Source organism: Triticum aestivum, chromosome 4B, assembly GCF_018294505.1.
Source record: "Triticum aestivum cultivar Chinese Spring chromosome 4B, IWGSC CS RefSeq v2.1, whole genome shotgun sequence".
Taxonomy (NCBI): domain Eukaryota; kingdom Viridiplantae; phylum Streptophyta; class Magnoliopsida; order Poales; family Poaceae; genus Triticum; species Triticum aestivum.
Window position 1 is genome coordinate 287,873,009 of NC_057804.1, and position 20,625 is coordinate 287,893,633.

The window sequence follows — 20,625 nt, forward strand, 5'->3', positions numbered from 1 at the left end:
CGGAGGTGGTGAAGTAGGAGTTGTTGATGATGTAGGCTTGTCGTTCATCTTCCAAGGCATAGGGTCACCATCATAGAAGGATGATCGAGTCTCCGGGATCCTCAAATCTGCAGCCAAACTCATCCTATTGAATCTATATTCATACTCACAGTTTTGGTTTTGCAGGTCATAGATCTGGGCTTGGAGGTGCTCGATTTTCCCTTGAAGTTTAAATATGGTCTCCCTAATGATCTTGGCGTCCAGCTTGTGGTTGTTGGTGAACTCCGTGATCATCATCTGGTTGGCGTTGAGTCCACGCTCCACCATCCCTTGGAACCTGAAAACTTGTTGCTCCATGGCTTCGAGCTTTGTCTCCACGCTTCCGGTACGCCTTGGTCCCTCCACATCATGGATGTGCAGCACCCCCTCACGCATCTCAATGGTTTGAGGGAGTTGCAGCACCTCCACGAGATAGGGGTTGATAACCCTCTCGAAAAACTTGTCCTTGGGAGCGCTTGGAGACATCATGATGCTCTAGATATGTAACAGAAACAGCTCGAAATGAAAACAAAGGATAATTGCGTGATACGGTGGTCAAAGCCTTTGGCAGATTATATAATGAATTTTTACCGACCAAAATGCATAACGTGCAATAAAGCGGAGTCCGGGAGGCACACGAGGTGGCCACGAGACAGGGGGCGCACCCAGGAAAGGTGGGCGCGCCATCCACCCTCGTGGAGGCCTCGTGTCCTTCCCGGATTACTTCTTTCTTTCCAAAATTCTTAAATATTCCAAAATGGATAAAAATTGCCATTAAAATTTTTTTGGAGTCGGTTTACTTACCGTACCACATACCTATTCCTTTTTGGACTCTGAAACGTTCTCGAAAGTGTCCCTTATGTACTCCTCCGGGGTTACGGTCTCAATAATATTAGTTTCAACATTGATAGGATTACCTGAGATATAATGTTTAATTCTTTGACCATTCACCACCCTCGGACTTGTTCCTTTGAAGTTGTTGATTTTTCTAGCACCGGAATGATAGACCTCCTTGAGAGTTGAATAGCAACACATAATCACCTATGTTAAACTCACGCTTTTGTATCCTTTTGTCATGCCAGCGTTTGATTTTTTCTTTGAATAGCTTGGCATTCTCATAGGCTTGGGTTCTCCTGTCACAGCCCTAGAATAATGCTTGTAATTAGTGGCATTGCATCCATGCATCATGTCTAATTTCTGAAAGTTGAACTGAGGAAATTTGAAAAGCCTCAAAACATTTAAATAAAAGAAGGGCAAATAACCCTGGAAAATGCATCCAAAGTTTCCAAAATGGCCTTCAATGGTGTTTGCTAATTTTGGGAAGGGTTTTGATCCAAACCAAAAATATGGAACATTTTTGAGGAATTATTTTGGCCATTTGGATTTAAATTAATAAATATTTGAATTAGATTTAATTCTTCTATAAAGAATCACAGTCCAATAATTCTGGAAACCTATGGGTGGCTCTAAATATATCCTAACAGACCACATAGGGATTTCTAGGAGGATATAAAATAGTTTGGTTTTGAAAACCAAATTCAAACAAATTGCAAAAAGAACAGAAAACAGAAATAAATAGAAAGACAGAAACTTACCCGAGCGCACTTACCTGGCCTTCTACTGTAGCAGCCCAGCCCACCATCGCAGCCATCCCTGTCGTCTTCCTCCTCGGACAGTAGGATGCAGGCGCGTGGCCGGAGCGCGCGGGCACATGCCCAGGCCACCTCCTACCTCTCTGCCTGTCTCCCCGTCGCCCTGAGGATGCCACACACCCTCCTGGACCCTCCTCGCTCTCTCCCTCACCCTCACTTCCCCCTGGATCCCTCTCTCTTCCCCACCGAGCGGGGCTCGTCGCCACCGACGTTGTTCACCGTGGCCACCGCCTCCCCCTGAACCTCTCTCCGCCTCCAGAAGATCTCCCACGACCACCTCTTCCTCCTCGACGAGTCACGCGAGCTCGGCCACTCTGCATCGCCGCCTGCATCGCCTTCTTCTCCCTCCGGCCACCGAGATCGCCGGCGACCTCCCGTCGTCACCAGCCCCTCCCCGAGCTTGCCGACCGCCTCGCCCGAACCGCCGTGAGCTTCTACGCCGTCTCCCCCTCTTCTTTGCGTCGTTTGCGCCCTCTAACCACCTCCTCCACCGGAGCCGAGATACTCCGCCGCAAGAGCTTGTCGCCGCCGTTGCTCCGGTGACCATTTGGTCGCGCCAATGTGCCAATCACGTCCGCTGCACCGCATAGTGCCTCACCCGCGCTTTAGTCCGCACGTTTGCTCGCTGCAGCCGCGGCCCCGTGCACAGTCGAACTCCGGCCGCCGCAGTCGAGCTCGCCGGCATCGTTTCCGGCGTCCCCGTGTCCAACCACTTGCACCAGTGGATGTGGTAGTTCCCCAGCTACGCGTAGCGCATCTCCTTCATCGATTTGGTCGACGGAGGATCAAATCCGAAGCCCGCCGCCGCATCTGGCCTCGCCGGCGGCTAAACGCCGGTGTGTTGACCGCTTTGACCGGCGGGGTTTGACCCATTTGACCTAGGGTTTGACCCACCCAGGGTCACTAACATGCGGGCCCGTCTCTGTTAACCTTTAGTTAGATTTAGATTAGTGCTAATTAACCCTGACAGTTAGTTTAGTCACTAACCAGTGGGCCGAGGCCCTAATTAACCTAGGTTAGTGCTAACGTAACACTAACTAACACTGTTAGTTAGCTGTTACACTGACATGTGGGCCCCAGCCATCAGGTTTGACCTTGGCTGGCACCTTTGACCTGATGACGTCACCCCGACGTCATGCTGACGTAGTTAATCTTTTTCTGTATTTATTTTTATTCAGCAAAATCCAGAAAATTGCCTAAACTTCTAAAATTCATAGAAATTAAACCGTAACTCCAAATGAAATAAGTTATATATGGAAAATGATCAGAAAAATCCAATCTATCCACCTATAGTGGTTTCATGCATGTTTAAACAACTTAACCTTGCTGTTTAGTGCAAAACATGATAAGAACTATTTAAATTCATAAGATGAGTTTGGGGTTGAACCATTGGTTCAAAATGACTCAAACCCATCTGGTTTTAGAAGCATTAGCCCAACACACTCATTTTGCCATGTCATGATCATGCGTCATATTGTGCATTGCATTAATTGTGCTTCCTTCTCCATTGCCGGTAATTGTCCCCTCTCGATAGATGTGGTTTTGATGATGAGTTCGATGACACCGATGAAGAGCTATACTATCTTCAGAAGTGCCAGGCAAGCAAAACCCCCTTGTTCATTCCGATACAATCCCACTCTCTCGCATCTGCTCCCTTTTATTGCATTAGGACAAAAGTGGTTCAACTGTTACATGCTGCGGTAGTTGAACCCCTTTCCTCTGCATGACCTGTCATTGCCAAAGTAAATAGATGAAACCCACTAGGATGAGTAGGAGTTTTTTGAGCCCTGGTGTGCCTACTCATTCATGCTTGTTTGTCATGCCTGCTACTGCTTAGAGTTGAGTCAGGTCTGATTCATCGGCAATGAATTGGAATGTTGTGAAACATGTCCTACTATGTGTGAGCTAAGTGTGAACACGATTTGGTAAAGGTAGCGGTGAGAGGCCATGTAGGAGTACATGGTGGGTTGTCTCATTGCAACCGTCCTCAGGAACTGAGTTCTATGTTTGTGATCCATGAACAGTTACTAGTACTACCACACATTGGGCTCCGGGCACTGCAAGCTCTCTCGACTTATTAATCAACTCGATCTCTATCCAGGAGTTGCAACTAGTTTCTGGTGTTTGTAGGTTGTGTTAGTAGTCTACCAAGTGGCACCCGGTATAGGTGGGCTTGGGACAGACTAGGCACCGTGGCATGATGTACCAAGCATAGATCCACCCGTCGAGGTGGGCTTGCGAACCCTGCTCACATCATTTGGGGCCGTGAGCGACACCCCGGCCGGATCTCCTTGCGGATGGAACCCGGATAGGCGATAAACCTGGATAAAAGACTTGTGTGGTTAGTCAGGTCGTGGCCGACACCCTCGTTGGGCTTCCGCTTGAAGGTTGCCGAGTACATGTCGTGTAAACGACAATAAGTGGTGAGAGCGTGTGTGAAGAAGTACACCCCTGCAGGGTTAACATCATCTATTCGAATAGCCGTGTCCGCGGTAAAGGACTTCTAGGTTGCCTGTACAGTTCATAGACAAGTGAAAGTGGATACTCTAAAATACGCAAGATAAGCGTGAGTGCTATGGATGGCGCTCTCGTGGGGAGACGGAAGCGGATCCATAGTGGTGTATTGATATGGTGAATATGTGGACTCGTGTTCGCCACCTCAAAAGAGTTAGTTGCAGTCGTAGTTCAGGATAGCCACTGAGTCAAAGCTGGCTTGCTGCAGTTAAACTCCACCCCTCCCTTTGTTGATAATGATGCATATGTAGATAGTTTTGATGTAAGTCTTGCTAGGTACATTTGTACTCACATTTGCCTATTTTATGTTTTTGTAGAGAGATTTCGGTCTCATTAGTAGTTCCTCGTGGACTTCGACGTTTAGCTTGTTACCTCAACTACGATCTTGTGCCCTCGGCAGGATCTGGTAGATAGTCAGGCTTCTCAGCCTTTTTCATTTGTAGATATCTGTACTCAGACATGTTAAGCTTCCGCATGTGCTTTGACTTGTATGCTCTGCATGTTGGGTCATGAGACCCATGTTTGTAATATCTCACTCCTTGGAGCCTATTGAATAAAATACTTGAGTTGTAGAGTCATGTTGTGATGCCATGTTGTATTTGCACATATCGAGCATATTGTGTGTATGTTATTGAAATGATTGGTACTGCTCTGGAACACTTAGGCTAGCCGACATGTGTCCTTCTTCGTTCCTGTGTCTGTCCCTTCGGGGAAATGTCACGCGGTGTCTACCGGAGTCCTATTAGCCTGCTACAGCCCGGTTTACCGGAGTCCTGCTAGCCCAGTTGCTACAGCCCGGATTCACTCGCTGATGACCGACACGTTCGTTGCTGGGTCATGTATACCTGTCCCTGTAAGTTTGTGCCACTTTGGGTTCACGGTTAGCCATGTCAGCCCGGGCTCCTTATCATATGGATGCTGGCGACACTATCATATACGTGTGCCAAAAGGCGCAAACGGTCCCGGGCAAGGTAAGGCGACACCCGTGGGAATACCGTGCGTGAGGCCGCAAAGTGATATGAGGTGTTACATGCTAGATCAGTGTGGCTTTGAGTCGGGGTCCTGACATCTCCATTCATCAAGTGAGCTAATATCAAATAACCTCTTCTCACCGGCAAGTTTGAAGTCATAATTGAGCTCTTTAATAGCCCAATATGCTTTATGTTCAAGTTCAAGAGGTAAGTGGCATGCTTTTCCATAAACTATCTTATACGGAGACATACCCATAGGATTTTTATATGCAGTTCTATAGGCCCATAATGCATCATCAAGTTTTTTGGACCAGTTCCTTCTAGATCCATTGACAGTCTTTTGCAAAATTAATTTGTGTTCTCTATTTCTCAACTCTACTTGACCACTAGACTGCAGGTGATAAGGAGATGCAATTCTATGGTTAACATCGTACTTAGCAAGCATCTTACGGAAAGCACAATGAATAAAATGTGAACCACCATCAGTCATAAGATATCTAGGGACTCCAAACCTCGGAAAAATAACTTCTTCAAGCATATTAATAGAGGTGTTATGATCAGCACTACTAGTTGGAATAGCTTCTACCCACTTAGTAACGTATTCAACAACAACTAAAATATGTGTGTAACCATTAGAGGCGGGAAAAGGTCCCATATAATGAAAGCCCCAAACATCAAACATTTCAATAACAAGAGAATAATTCATAGACATTTCTTGACGTCTACAAATATTACCAATTCTTTGACATTCATCAAGATAAGACAAACTTACGAGCATCTTTGAAGAGAGTAGGCCAATAAAAACCGGATTGCAATACCTTATGTGCAGTTCTATCTCCAGCGTGGTGTCCTCCATATGATTCAGAGTGACACTTGCGTAGGATCTGTTCCTGTTCATGCTCAGGTACACAACATCTAATAATACCATCTACTCCTTCTTTATAAAGGTGTGGGTCATCCCAGAAGTAATGTCTTAAATCATAAAAGAACTTTTTCTTTTGCTGGTATGTGAAACTAGGTGGTTTAAATTTAGCAACAATGTAATTAGCATAATTAGCATACCAAGGAGTAGTACGAGAAGCATCAATGACCGCTAGTTGTTCATCAGGAAAGCTATCATCAATAGGTAGTGGGTCATCAAGAACATTCTCTAACCTAGACCAGTTGTTTGCAATGGGGTTCTCAGCTCCCTTTCTATCAATAATATGCAAATCAAATTCTTGGAGCAAGAGAACCTATCTAATAAGTCTCGGATTAACATCTTTCTTTTCCATAAGATATTTAATAGCAGCATGAACAATATGAATAGTAACTTTGGAATCAACAATATAAGGTCTAAACTTATCACAAGCAAATACAACTTCTAAGAACTCTTTTTCAGTAGTGGCATAATTTCTCTGGGCAGTATCAAGAGTTTTACTAGCATACTAGATAACATTCAATTTCTTGTCAACTCTTTTCCCTAGAACAACACCTACAGCATAATCACTAGCATCACACATAATTTCGAAGGGTAAATTCCAATCAGGTGGCTAAACAATAGGTGCAGTGATCAAAGCTTTCTTAAGTATTTCAAATTAGTCAAAGGCCTAGAAATTTTAGAAAAGTCCTTAATGAATATCTTTTTGCAATAAATTAGTCAAAGGCCTAGAAATTTTAGAAAAGTCCTTAATGAACCTCCTATAAAAACCGGCATGACCAAGGAAACTTCTTATACCTTTTATGTCCTCGGGACATGGCATCTTTTCAATAGCATCTACTTTAGCTTTATCAACTTCAATACCTCTCTCAGAAATCTTATGCCCCAAGACAATGCCTTCATTAACCATAAAGTGGAACTTTTCCCAATTCAAGACGAGACTAATGTCTTCGCATCTCTACAAAACTCGATCAAGGTTGCTCAAGCAATCATCAAAAGAGGTTCCATAAATGGAGAAATCATCCATGAATACCTCACAAATCTTTTCACAAAAGTCAGAGAATATAGCCATCATGCATCTTTGAAAGGTAGCAGGTGCATTACATAAACCAAAAGGCATACGTCTATAAGCAAAAGTACCGAAAGGGCAAGTAAAAGTAGTTTTTGCTGTGTGTTTGAGAGAAACCAGAATAACCATCTAGAAAGCAAAAATGTGTGTGTTTGGATAGTCTTTCTAGCATTTGATCAATAGAAGGTAAAGGGTAATGATCTTTCTAGCATTTGACGGAAATCAATTACCATCCTATAACCTGTAATAATTCTTTGCGGGATCAATTCATCTTTATTATTAGAAATGATGGTAATACCTCCCTTTTTAGGAACACAATAGACAGGACTTACCCAATCACTATCAGCAACAGGATAAATTATACCTGCCTCAAGGAGCTTTAGTATCTCCTTTCTTACCACTTCTTTCATCTTAGGATTTAATCGTCATTGAGGATCTCTAACTGGTTTGGCATCTTTCTCCACGTTAATTTTGTGTTGGCATAGAGTGGGACTAATGCCCTTAAGATCATCCAGAGTATATCCAATAGCAACACGGTGCTTCTTCAGAGTTTTCAATAATCTTTCTTATTCTTGCTCTGAAAGGTTAGCACTAATAATAACATGATATATTTTTTTTTCATCAAGATAAGCATACTTAAGATTATCGGGTAATGGTCTGAGCTCAAACACGGGATCACCCTTGGGTGGAGGGGGATCCCCTAGGATTTCAACAGGTAAATTGTGTTTCAGAATAGGACCCTGTTGAAGGAACACTTCATCTATTTCCCTTCTTTCATTCATAAACATATCATTTTCATGGTCTAGCTAATATTGTTCTAACGGATCAGTAGGGGGCACGACAATAGAAGCAAGAACAATAATCTCATCCTTACTAGGTGATTCTTTATCACGGGGTTGTCTACGAAACTTAGCGAAATTAACTCATGAGACATATCCCCTAAGCCAATTGTAACAATCTCCTTTTCACAATCAATCCTAGCATTAACAATATTCAAAAAGGGTCTACCAAATATAATGGGACAAAATTCATCTCATGGGGAACTAAGAACAAGAAAATCAGCAGGATATTTAACCTTCCCACACAAGACATCAACATCTCTAACAATCCCAACTGGTGAAATAGTATCTCTATTAGCAAGCTTGATAGTAACATCAATACCTTCCAATTCTGCGGGTGCAATATCATGCATAAATTCTTTATATAAGTCACAGGGTATTGCACTAGCACTAGCACCCATATCACATAAGCCATGATAACAATGCCCTCCTATTTTAACAGAAATAACGGGCACGCGTACAACAGGTCTATGTATCTTAGCATCTGGTCTAACATTATTAGCAGTTTCACCACAGAAATAAATAACATGGCCATCTAAATTATCATCCAAGAGATCTTTAACCATAGAAATACTAGGTTCAACTTTGATTTGCTCAGGAGGTGTATAAGTTCTAGTATTACTCTTACGAACAACAGTTGAAGTTTTAGAATGATCTTTTATCCTAACAGGAAAAGGTGGTTTCTCAGCATAAGTAGTAGGAACAATAGGATCATTATAAGTGTCAGTCTTTTCTTCAACTGTAATAGGTGCAACTACTTTTACTTCAATGGGAGGATTATATTTAAACCACTTGTCCTTAGGGAGATCAACATGAGTAGCAAAAGATTCAGAAAAAGCAGCTACTATCTCAGAGTCAAGTCCACACTTAGCGCTAAATCCACGAAAAGCATCGGTATCCATAAAAGATTTAACACAATCAAACTTAGGTTTTATACCTGACTCCTCACCATCGTCGGAACCCCAATCTTCAGAGTTGCGTTTAATTCTTTCGAATAAATCCCACTTGAATTCAGTAGTCTTCAGCATATAAGAACCAACACATGAAGTATCGAGCATGGTGTGATCATTGAGAGAAAGCCGAGCATAAAAGTTTTGAATAATCATTTCTCTTGAGAGCTCATGATTGGGGCATGAATATAACATTGACTTAAGCCTCCCCCAAGCTTGACAGATGCTTTCTCCTTCGCGAGGCCAGAAATTATATATGTAATTACGATCATGATGAATAAGATGCATAGGATAGAACTTCTGGTGAAATTCCAACTTCAATCGTTTATAATTCCAAGATCCTGTATCATCACATAGCTTATACCATGTCAATGCATGTCCCTTCAAAGATAGAGGGAAGACCTTCCTTTTTACAACATCATCAGGAATACCTGCAAGCTTAAATAATCCACAAACTTGATCCACAAAGATAATGTGTAAATCGGGATGCAATGTTCCATCTCCTGCAAAGGGATTAGCTAGCAGTTTCTCTATCATACCCGAAGGAATCTCAAAGTAAATATTTTCAGTAGGTTCAGTAGGTTGAGGAGCAGCTCTTTGCTCTTCTGTTTGGGGTGAAGATACCCCGAACAAGCCCCTCAAAGGATTAGTTTCCATAGTAACAAGTGACAGAAAATTTCAGCACACTATATAAATGTTTCCTTACCAAGTTCCACTCACCAAAGGCGCTTCACACCCCGGCAACGGCGCCAGAAAAGAGTCTTGATGACCCACAAGTATAGGGGATCTATCATAGTCCTTTCGATAAGTAAGAGTGTTGAACTCATCGAGAAGCAGAAGGAAATGACAAGCGGCTTTCAGTAAGGTTTTCTCTGCAAGCACTGAAATTGCAGGTAACAGATAGTTTTGTGATAAGATAATTTGTAACGGGTAACAAGCAATGAAAGTAAATAAAGTGCAGCAAGGTGGCCCAATCCTTTTTGTAGAAAAGGACAAGCCTGGACAATTTCTTATAATGAGAAAAGCGCTCCCGAGGACACATGGGAATTATCGTCAAGCTAGTTTTCATCACACTCATATGATTCGCGTTCGGTACTTTGATAATTTGATATGTGGTAGACTGGTGCTTGGGTACTTCCCTTACTTGGACAAGCATCCCACTTATGATTAACCCCTATTGCAAGCATCTGCAACTACAAAAGAAGTATTAAGGTAAACCTAACCACAACATTAGACATATGGATCCAAATCAGTCCCTTACGAAGCAACGCATAAACTAGGGTTTAAGCTTCTGTCAATCTAGCAACCCATCATCTACATATTACTTCCCAATGCCTTCCTCTAGGACCAAATAATGGTGAAGTGTCATGTAGTCGATGTTCACATAACACCACTAGAGGAGAGACAACATACATCTCATCAAAATATCGAACGAATACAAAATTCACATGACTACTAATAGCAAGACTTCACCCATGTCCTCAGGAACAAGCGTAAATACTCGCAAAGCATATTAATGTTCATAATTAGAGGAGTATTAATATGCATTAAGGATCTGAACATATGATCATCCACCAAGTAAACCAATTAGCATCAACTACAAGGAGTAATCAACACTACTAGCAACCCACAGGTACCAATTTGTGGTTTTGATACAAGATTGGATACAAGAGATGAACTAGGGTTTTGAGAGGAGATGGTGCTGGTGAAGATGTTGATGGAGATCGACCCCCTCCCGATTAGAGGATCGTTGGTGATGATGATGGTGATGATTTGCCCCTCCCGGAGGGAAGTTTCCCCGGCAGAACAGCTCTGTCGGAGCCCTAGATTGGTTCCGCCTCGTGGCGGCGGAGTTTCGTCCCGTAAGCTTGCTTCTGATTTTTTCTAGGGTAAAAGCCTTCATATAGCAGAAGATGGGCACTGGAGGGCCACCAGGTGGCCCAGGAGACAGGGGCGCGCCAAGTAGGGGTGGGCGCGCCCCCACCCTCCTGGCCGGGGTGTGGGCCCCCTCTGGTGTTTTCTTCCCTCAATAATTCTTATTAATTCCAAAAATAACTTCCGTGGAGTTTCAGGATTTTTGGAGTTGTGCAGAATAGGTTTCCCACATTTGCTCCTTTTCCAGCCAGAATTCCAACTGCCGGCATTCCCCCGCTTCATGGTAAACCATGTAAAATAAGAGAGAATAGCCATAAGTATTGAGACGTAATGTGTAATAGCAGCCCATAATGCAATAAATATTGATATAAAAGCATGATGCAAAATGGACGTATCATCGAGGAAGAGGATTCCGACGCACCCCTACCTGGCGCACCAAATGTCGGATTTCGGGGTCCGGCAACCTGTGAGAGGTTCGAACACTGTGGTGCATGTGGAGATCTCAACCTGCCTAGCCTGCCTACTCACGATCCTCCCTAGCCTAGCACGTAGAGCTCACTGAGACACAAAGACACAGAGCTTTATACTGGTTCGAGCCACCGTTGTGGTGTAATACCCTACCCAGTGTGGTGTGGTGGATTGCCTCGAGGGGCTATGGATGAACTAGTTACAAGGATGAACAAGCCTTAGGAGGTGAGGTGTTCTTGAGCTGGTGTGGTGCTCTACTTGGTCTTGTTTCTGTCCCTTCCTATGGTGGTGGCTAAGTCCTATATATAGTGGCCTTGGTCCTCCTTCCAAATATGAGCGGGAAGGGATTCCACAATGGAGGGATTTGAAAGGGGACAAGTAGTACAGTCTATCCTGACAAAAGTAGTCTTCGCCTGCGAAAAGCCTCTGGTCGTGATGATGCGGTGGGCTTAGTGATGACCTCCGTCTTGCCGTCCTGGCGGTCTTGGTCTCATTGCACCAGAATGGAAACCTTTGGTTGATTCCTCGGGACTCTGCGCCTGTGGCTTGCCTCGCACCAAAGAGGAAACCTGCACACTGCACCCGCCTGGCCTTGGTCATCATGGCTCACGCCAGCTGAGCCTCATGAGCTAGCTGCATAGATCTCACCACCCCTCAGGAGCCCTCCCGAGGAGGCAATCTCCTTCGAGGGTCTTGTCGTCATCCGACTCGCGAGGCTTGGCCCCTCGTGAGGGTATTATGGTGTTGATGTCGAATCTGGGCTGCACCAGGTCGTCGATGGAGCCACGCGATGGGCCGTAGGCAGGCAGGACTGGATACCCCCAAGTCCAGGATGCCGACAGCATCCAATTGTTGGATTACTTGTTCCTATCATATGTTTGGTTACAACAATGTCATTTCTCCACATATGCCATGTCCCATTGATTGCTACATGCTTCCCTTGATTGTCGCACACATGATGAACAATTGCTCTTTCTATTGTGTTGAGCGCCATACTATCTTCACTACACCCTCTGCACGTTATGCTTTGATTGTCTTGCACTTGACCCATGTGTTTAGACATTTAATTTATTTGGTGTCGTGAATGCTTCCTATGCCTACCATAGATCTTTTAACGAGTGCTTGATGCATGTTTGCTACGACCTTTAGGTAGATGCTTGTTCACTTGTCAAACATATTTGCATCTCTACCTCACAATTGCATACTTGTCCCGATGATATATTTGCTTGTGCTCGATTGATGTGCTTACATGCCATGTCACAATCCTTTGTCGCACCATATGCTATGCTCGACGAAGACACTTGTTAGGTGAATCACCTCTTGAATGTTTGGTTTTGCACTAATGCTAACCACATTTGTTTTTTCCAAGTGTTTGTTATCCTTGCTCCATTCAAAGGAACCACAAGACGGTTCGACATTGGAGAGTTCCCATTCCGAGCTTAAAGATGATGAGTACTTGATGATCTTCCATTTCTACACGGCGAAGCCATTTATTTCCCATGGTGATTTGGTTTTTGATCCGAGGTCGGATATTTCCCAAGGGTGGGGGAGATGATGCGAAACATCCTATGGACATCACCATGTCAAGAGTTGATAGAGGCGAAGGTGCCCTGATGTTTCATTGAGATATCTATCATTTTCTGTGGGATTCGACCTTGACGATCTGACTACGAGCGTGCGGGACATCCCACCTTAACAATCGCTAAACCAACTTCTGAGGGGTTATTGACCACGCCGGAGCATGATCAACCTGACCACGAGGGTCTATTTCCTGTGAGCAAACGAAGAACAAGCAAGAAACTGAGATTGCAATCTGGCTATTGTGAATATAAGAGGAAAACTTTAGTGATGAAAGTGGGGTTCTGTGATGTCTTGGTCTGCTCATTGAACACAAAACAAGTATGCGAATTTGCAGCTATGGCAAACTTCTAATCTAAAAAAACACAAAGTCTGAACGACGCCCTAAGGGTAGTATATATGGAGGAAGAGGGGGGACTTTCATGACCCCTTGGAGGAGGGGTCCGAAACCAACCCTAACTTTATTTTCCCCACACATACGGACTCTAAAAACAGCCTATACTTCAGTATTTCGAAATTACATGGGCCTGGCCCAATAATAAGGTGCTTCAGCACCTATAATATCCTCTGGGTGAAATTTATGAAGTGGCATCTTGTATATTTTGTCCGGGCCTTCATATGCTCATTATGGTGGCTTCAATGTCCTGAAATCATCACTTGTAACTCCATTCTTGTTCCCCTTGCGCATGCCATCATCTCCATGCTTGTTCTTTCTCCAATGTTCATCCTTCTTGTCGAAGCTAGGCCCTTCATTAGTAAGCAAGACAAATGTATCCAATTGAGGCAACATCATATTCTCATGAACATTAGAATCATTGCCAAGAAACGGAAGTACCTGGTAATTTAATTGGCGTGCGCGAGCTGTAGTAATTGGTCCAGTATGTATAGTAGCACCCTTCTTGAAATGAAGTTGTCCTCGACGGAAGCTAATCTTCCTCACCCAAATAAGGCTTCAAATCTGCAATGTTAAAAGTGGGACTAACCGCAAAATCTACATGCATGTTCATTTATTTTCTCTAACACCTTCAAAGGACCATCAACACATGGGATTAGCTTTGATTTGCACTAATCAGGAAATCTATCCTTACGCAAATGTAACCAAAAAAGATCTCATTAAAATTAACCTTCTTCGAAGATGGAAGAGGCAACAAATCAGTAGGTGCACAAGGTAGGACACCATACACATATTTGCCAAGCGACTTCAAGGCATCTTTGCCTTCACAAATAGGGCATCTTCACCCACAAGCACCTCAAGAGGAGCTACCCAATCTCAAGTACGTGACTTCCACGGGCTAATAGGACCTCGACATCAACCACGACATTCCTTTTTATGGGACTCAAGACCCCGAGGAGTATCTCAAGTGGGAGAGGAAGATGGACGACTACCTCAAGCTACTTAAAGTCACTCCGAAGATGAAGTGAAGTGCGCCACAAGTAACTTCCAGGACTACGTGTCGACATGGTGGCTTCATACACCTTCGACGAGCTTCAATGTGAGTTGGCCCAAGATAAAGAAAGCTATGCAGCGAGAGTTCATGCCTTCCACCTACACGAAATCTTCTACACCAATTGGAGAACCCCCTTACAAGGATCCAAGTCCATCGATGGGTACTTCAAGGAGATGAAGAAAGGCTTGCGATGAGCCGGCATGCACGACCCCATTTTGATGAAGTTCCACTTCATGATGGGATTGAACAAGGACGTCCACAATACTATCTTCAGCGAGAACTACACGTCCATCAACGACAACTACTTTGGTGCTCTCATGATGGAAAAAAGAATTCATGAAGTCCAAGGCTTGTTCACCCAAGCTCACTTCACAATGACCAAGCTCCACGGCAACAAGCATGAGGATAGCACCACCAAGATGTCCAAGCCTAACGAGCTCCAAGAAGACACTCCCAAGTTTGACTTCGCCGCCATCCCTCTTTGTGGAATTGACAATGCCGAGTCTACCATGACTCTTTTTCAAGACGGTGCGGTGACGACTACAACTACGGAGCCAATCAAGGAACATGATTTGGAGGCGAGTGACAAGGTGGCAAGCAAGGATGATGCTTCCATCTTTGGAGGTGATAGTGATGACGTGCCATTTTTGGACTTCATCCACAACGATGGTGACGAGATGATCAAGCAAGGGATTTTCCCTTTGGTCATGGAGGAGAGCGATGATGCGCCATCTTCGTCCTTCATCCACGGCAACAGCGACGAGATGGTTGAGCACATGATTTTCCCTTCGACCATGGCGACCTATGATGACTTGAGTGACTTGTGCCACCATATTGAGAGTGGGAGTGACTTTACCACTAGCCCCATATATGGTGGGTTGCCCCAATTCCCATGTGAGGAGTGCTACAACCCCCACCACTTGAGTGAGATGAGTGACTCAACCATATTTGACTTTGAGTGCACCTATTTTGAGGGAGTGAGTGAGCCACCACATAGAGGGAGTGAGATAGTTGATAGGGCATGTGAGGTCGCTTCGATAGGGCTATGTATCATCATAGGAGCAATGAATAACCATAGCAAAATCTAATTCTATCATTAGAGAGAATGGAATGGGCGATATCAGAATGATCAAGGGGGTTTGCTTTCCTAGAAGCTCCGTTGAAAAGGAAGGAGGGTCGTCGGTGACATAGTCGATCACAGGGGCATCGATAGAGGTCTTGGGGTCTACCAGAGAAGAAGAGGGGGAACAAATAGTAAATACAAAACACACAAATGCATGACGTGACTACATGCAAGGCTAGGGGTGTTCTAACATAGTGTTACACTGTACCTGCAAAGGGGGTCACATCTGGGAATGTTTTCCCGAAGTTTGGCATTTTCGGCCAGATGAACTAGAGGAGGCGGTTGCAGGACCGCTAAGCTAGGGGCACGTAATAGAAGAACGGAGATCCTATTTCGATTTGTAACGTTTTTCTGAGAAACTTTCATGTATAAACCTTTTTCATCCGAGTTACGGATTAATTTCTATGACTTTTCAAACATTTAATGTACTTTATAATTTTTTGGAATTTATTTAATTCAAAAATAAAAGTAAATACTGTTTATACACAGAATGAGCCAGCCATTGTCAATGACACGTGGGGCTAGTCATAGCATTCAATAGTTGACTGTTGACTGATCAAACTAACTGGTGGGGTCCAGTTGTGAGTGACCCGGTTTTTAACACAGTATTAAATTTTTTTAAATAGATTTAGTTAGAGGTGGGGCCTGCTGTCATTCCCACACTAGGCTAATTAGAAGTTAATTAAGCTACATTAATTAAGTTAATTAATTCATTAACTAATTTTACTATATATATTTAACCCCTTTTTTATTTACAGGGGCGGGCCCCTCTGGTCGGTGGCCCAGGCCGATCGGGGCGGGTTGTCGGGCGTTGGGTGGTGAAGCGGGGTAGGTGCACATAGATGCCGTTGCCTGCCCGAGGCAGGGCGAGGCCGGCGGGGTACGGTGGCCAGCGCGGCCAGACACGTGCGGGGTAGCAACGACAACCACGAACGGGCCTGCGTGCGCGTGAGGGCGCCGCCAAGGGCGCGGCTAGGCGGCAGCTGCGGCCGCTTAGCAGCAATAGCAGGGGAGGAGATGCGAGGCAGGGTTCATGCACGCGCAGCATCAGAGGGGCAACACCGGGCGGCAAAGCGCAGGTGAGGCGGGCCAGAGGTCAGGGCGCGGGCCGTGGTGAGGCAGAGGGTGCGCGAGCGAGACGCTGGGCAGCCCATGAGCGGCCGACAGCGGCGCTTGGCGCGGTGAGCTACGAGCGAGCGCCATCGCTGGGGGGTAGCAGTAGCAGGGGCGGGCTAGAATGCAATGTGGGCACGCTTGCGTGGGCGGGCACAAGCTGACGAGCTCCGGTCGTGCCAGGGAGGCTAGCGGGTCATGGCCGACACATAGGGCAACAGGGGGTGTGCGGGCGTAGGTGCGGCCGGGGGCAGGGGAGCACGACAGAGCCGTGGCGAACGAGAGTTGCGGTGGCTCAAGGCACGGGGTGATAACGACCTACCGCGGCGTTTCGAGGCGGAGAGGAGAGAGAGGGAGTGCTGCTCACCTAGCAGGCACAAGGAGGCCTGTCGAGTGGCTTTGGACTAGCAGAGGTGGCCGACGTCTTCGTGGGTCGTGATACGCCTCCATCGTATCTATAATTTTTGATTGTTCGATGTTTTACAATCATTTTATAGAAATTTATATCATTTTTGGGACTAACCAATTGATATAGTGCCCAGTGCCAGTTGTTGTTTTTTGCTTGTTTTCCTTGCTTCGCAGAAAATCAATACCAAATAGACTCCAAACGTAGTAAAACTTTCTGGAGATTTTTCTGTACTAGAAGACGCATGATGGGCCAAAGAAGTACCATAGGGGGCTCCAAGGGGAGCACAACCCACCTGGACGCGCCTGGGGGCCTAGGCCCACTTCGGCCGCCTCAGGCACCACCTTTTTGCACTATTAGTACCCTGAAAAACCAAAAATCCTAGCGGAGTCGATGAAACACAATTCCAGCAGCCGCAAGTTCCAGAAACACCAGATCCAATCTAGACACCATCACGGAGGGGTTCATCATCGTCATTGGTGCCTCTCCGATGATGCGTGAGTAGTTCATTGTAGACCTTCTGGTCCGTAGTTAGTAGCTAGATGGCTTCCTCTCTCTCTTTTGATTCTCAATACAATGGTCTCTTGGAGATCTATTTGATGTGACTCTTTTTGCGGCGTGTTTGTTGGGATCCGATGAACTTTGAGTTTATGATCAGATCTATTTTATCCATGAAATTTATTTGAGTTTTGATCTCTTATCATGATTACTTATAGCCTCGTATTTCTTCTTTGAATCTTTTGTTTAGTTAGGCCAACTAGATATATTTTTCTTGCCATGGGAAGAGGTGCTTTGTGATGGGTTCGATCTTACGTATGTATCATTGCTATTAAGGATAAAAAGATGGGGTTTATTCCTACATGAATAGATCTTGTCTACATCATGTCATTGTTCTTATTGAATTACTCCATTTCTCCATGAACTTAATACACTAGATGCATGTTGGATAGCGGTCGATGTGTGGAGTAATAGTAGTAGATGCGGACAGGAGTCGGTCTACTAATCTTGCACATGATGCCTATATAATGATCATTGCCTGGATATCATGATAATTATTTGAAGTTCTATCAATTCCCCAATAGTAATTTGTTTACCTGCCGTATGCTATTTTTCTCGAGAGAAGCGACTAGTGGAATCTACGGCCCACGGGTCTATTCTTTATCATATTTGCCTTCGAGATCTATTTTTATTTTCAGTTTTGTTATTCTAAAAACCGAAAAATACCTTACTACACTTTTCTTTTATTTATTTTATTTTGCTTTATTGCGAGATCTATTTATCCAATCTACTACAAAACAAATCTATCTTTTACCCGGGAGGGACTAACAACCCCTCTTACGCGTCGGGTTGCAAGTATTTGTTTTTTGTGTGCAGGTACCGTTTACATAGTGCTGCGTGGTTCTCCTACTGGTTAGATAACCTTGGTCTCATCAGTGAGGGAAATACCTATCGTAGCTGTGCTGCATCATCCCTTCCTCTTTGGGGAAATACCGACGTAGTTCAAGCCGCATCAAAAGGAATTTCTGGCGCCGTTTCTAGGGAGACAACATCAACATCTATCAGGTTCCTAATCACATATCTCATATCCTTGCAGTTTACATTATTTGCCATTTGCCTCTCGTTTTCATCTCCCCCACTTCACAAAAATTTTCCGTTTTATTCGCCCTCTTTTTTTCGTTTATCATTTTATCACCAGACCTGTTTTTTTGTGCAATCTTGTTCGCGTAATCACGATGACTCAAGAGAACACCCAGTTGTGTGACATTTCCAATACCAATAATAATGATTTTATTAGCACTCCAATTGCTCCTCCCGCCACTAGTGCGGAGTCTTGTGATATTAATGCCACTTTCTTGAATCTTGTTATGAAATATCAATTTTCCGGTACTCCTAATGAGGATGCCGCGTCCCATCTTAATGCATTCGTAGAATTTTGCAATATGCAAAAGAAAAAAGATGTGGACAATGATATTGTGAAGTTGAAATAATTCTCGTTTTCTTTGCGAGATCGTGCAAAAATTGGGTTTTCTTCTTTGCCTTGCAATAATATCGATTCTTGGGATAAGTGCAAAAGATGCTTTTATCACTAAGTATTTCCCACCCACAAAAACGATTTCCAGTAGGACTCAAATCATGAATTTTAAGCAACATGAGCATGAACATGTTGCGCAATCTTGGGAAAGAATGAAATTGATGTAAGAAATTGTCCTACATCTGGTTTAAATATTTGGATGATCATACAAATTTTTTATGTGGGATTGAATTTTGTTGCTAGAAATCTTTTAGATTCTGCCGCGGGTGGTACTTTTCTGGAAATTAGTTGGGGTGAAGCTACTAAATTTCTAGAAAATATTATGGCAAATTATTCACAATGGCATACCGAAAGAGCACCTACTAGTAAGAATGAAGAAACTAGTACGTTGAGTGAAAAAAGTTGATGCTCTTATGAAATTGGTTGCTAATAAAAGTTCTCCTATTGTTCTTAATGATGTCCCTGTGTCTACTTTGTTTGAGCAAAATAGTGATTCCGTAGATGTGAATTTTGTCTCGCGAAACAATTTCAATAACAATGCTTATCGAGGTAATTTTAATCCTAGACCTTTTCTAGGAAATACCTTTAATAATTATGATAATTCCTATGGTAATCCTTCTTATAATAATAATAATAGGACCACCTCTGATCTTGAGAATAATATTAAAGAATTTATAAATGAACAAAAGAATTTTAATACTACGATGGAAGAAAAATTGAATAAGATTGATGATATGTCTAGAAGCATTGATAGAATTTCTCATGATGTATAAAATCTCAAGTTGAAAATTTTTGTGCCTAAGGCTGAGGAATCAATTAAAGCTTTATATGTTTCTATGGATGAAAGTGAGAAAATAACCTCTATGCTTAGAGCTAAAAGAGAAATTTTAGAAAATGCGTTTTCTAGTGATTTCTTTCATAAAAATGATGAAGATCTTAAAATGATTGGTGTTTCTTCTATTGATTCCTTGTTTAGTAAAATTAAAATTGTTGATAAAGGGACTGAAGAAGATTCAACTTTCATTAGAAGGCATCTTGATAATTTGGAGGGTGAAAATATTGATGAGAAAATTGATAAAAGTGGGTTTGGAGAGGTCAAAACTTTAACTAGTGATGTGCCCACTCTTTCGGATTACAAAGACTTTAATTATGATAATTTTCTCTGATTGATTGTATTTCTTTGTTGCAATCCATGATAAATTCACCCCATGCTTATGAACAAAATAAAGCTTTTACTAAACATATCGTAGATGCCATGATGAAAGCTTTGAAAGAAAAGTTGGAACGAGAAAATCTCAATTCCTAGAAAATTACATGATGAATGGGAACCCACAATTAAATTCAATATTAAAAACTATGAGTGTTTTGCTTTATGTGATTTGGGCGCTAGTATTTCTACAATTCCAAAATCTTTATGTCATGTGCTTGGTCTTACCGATATTGAAGAGTGTTCTTTAAATTTGCACTTGATGGATTCTAATATTAAAGATCCCATGGGAAGAATTAATGATTTTACTATTCTTTCAAATAGGAATATGTGCCCATAGATTTTATTGTTCTTGATATTGATTGCGATCCGTCTTGTCCAATTATACTTGGTAAACCATTTTTATGTACCATTGGTGTCGTGATTGATATGAAAGAAGGCCA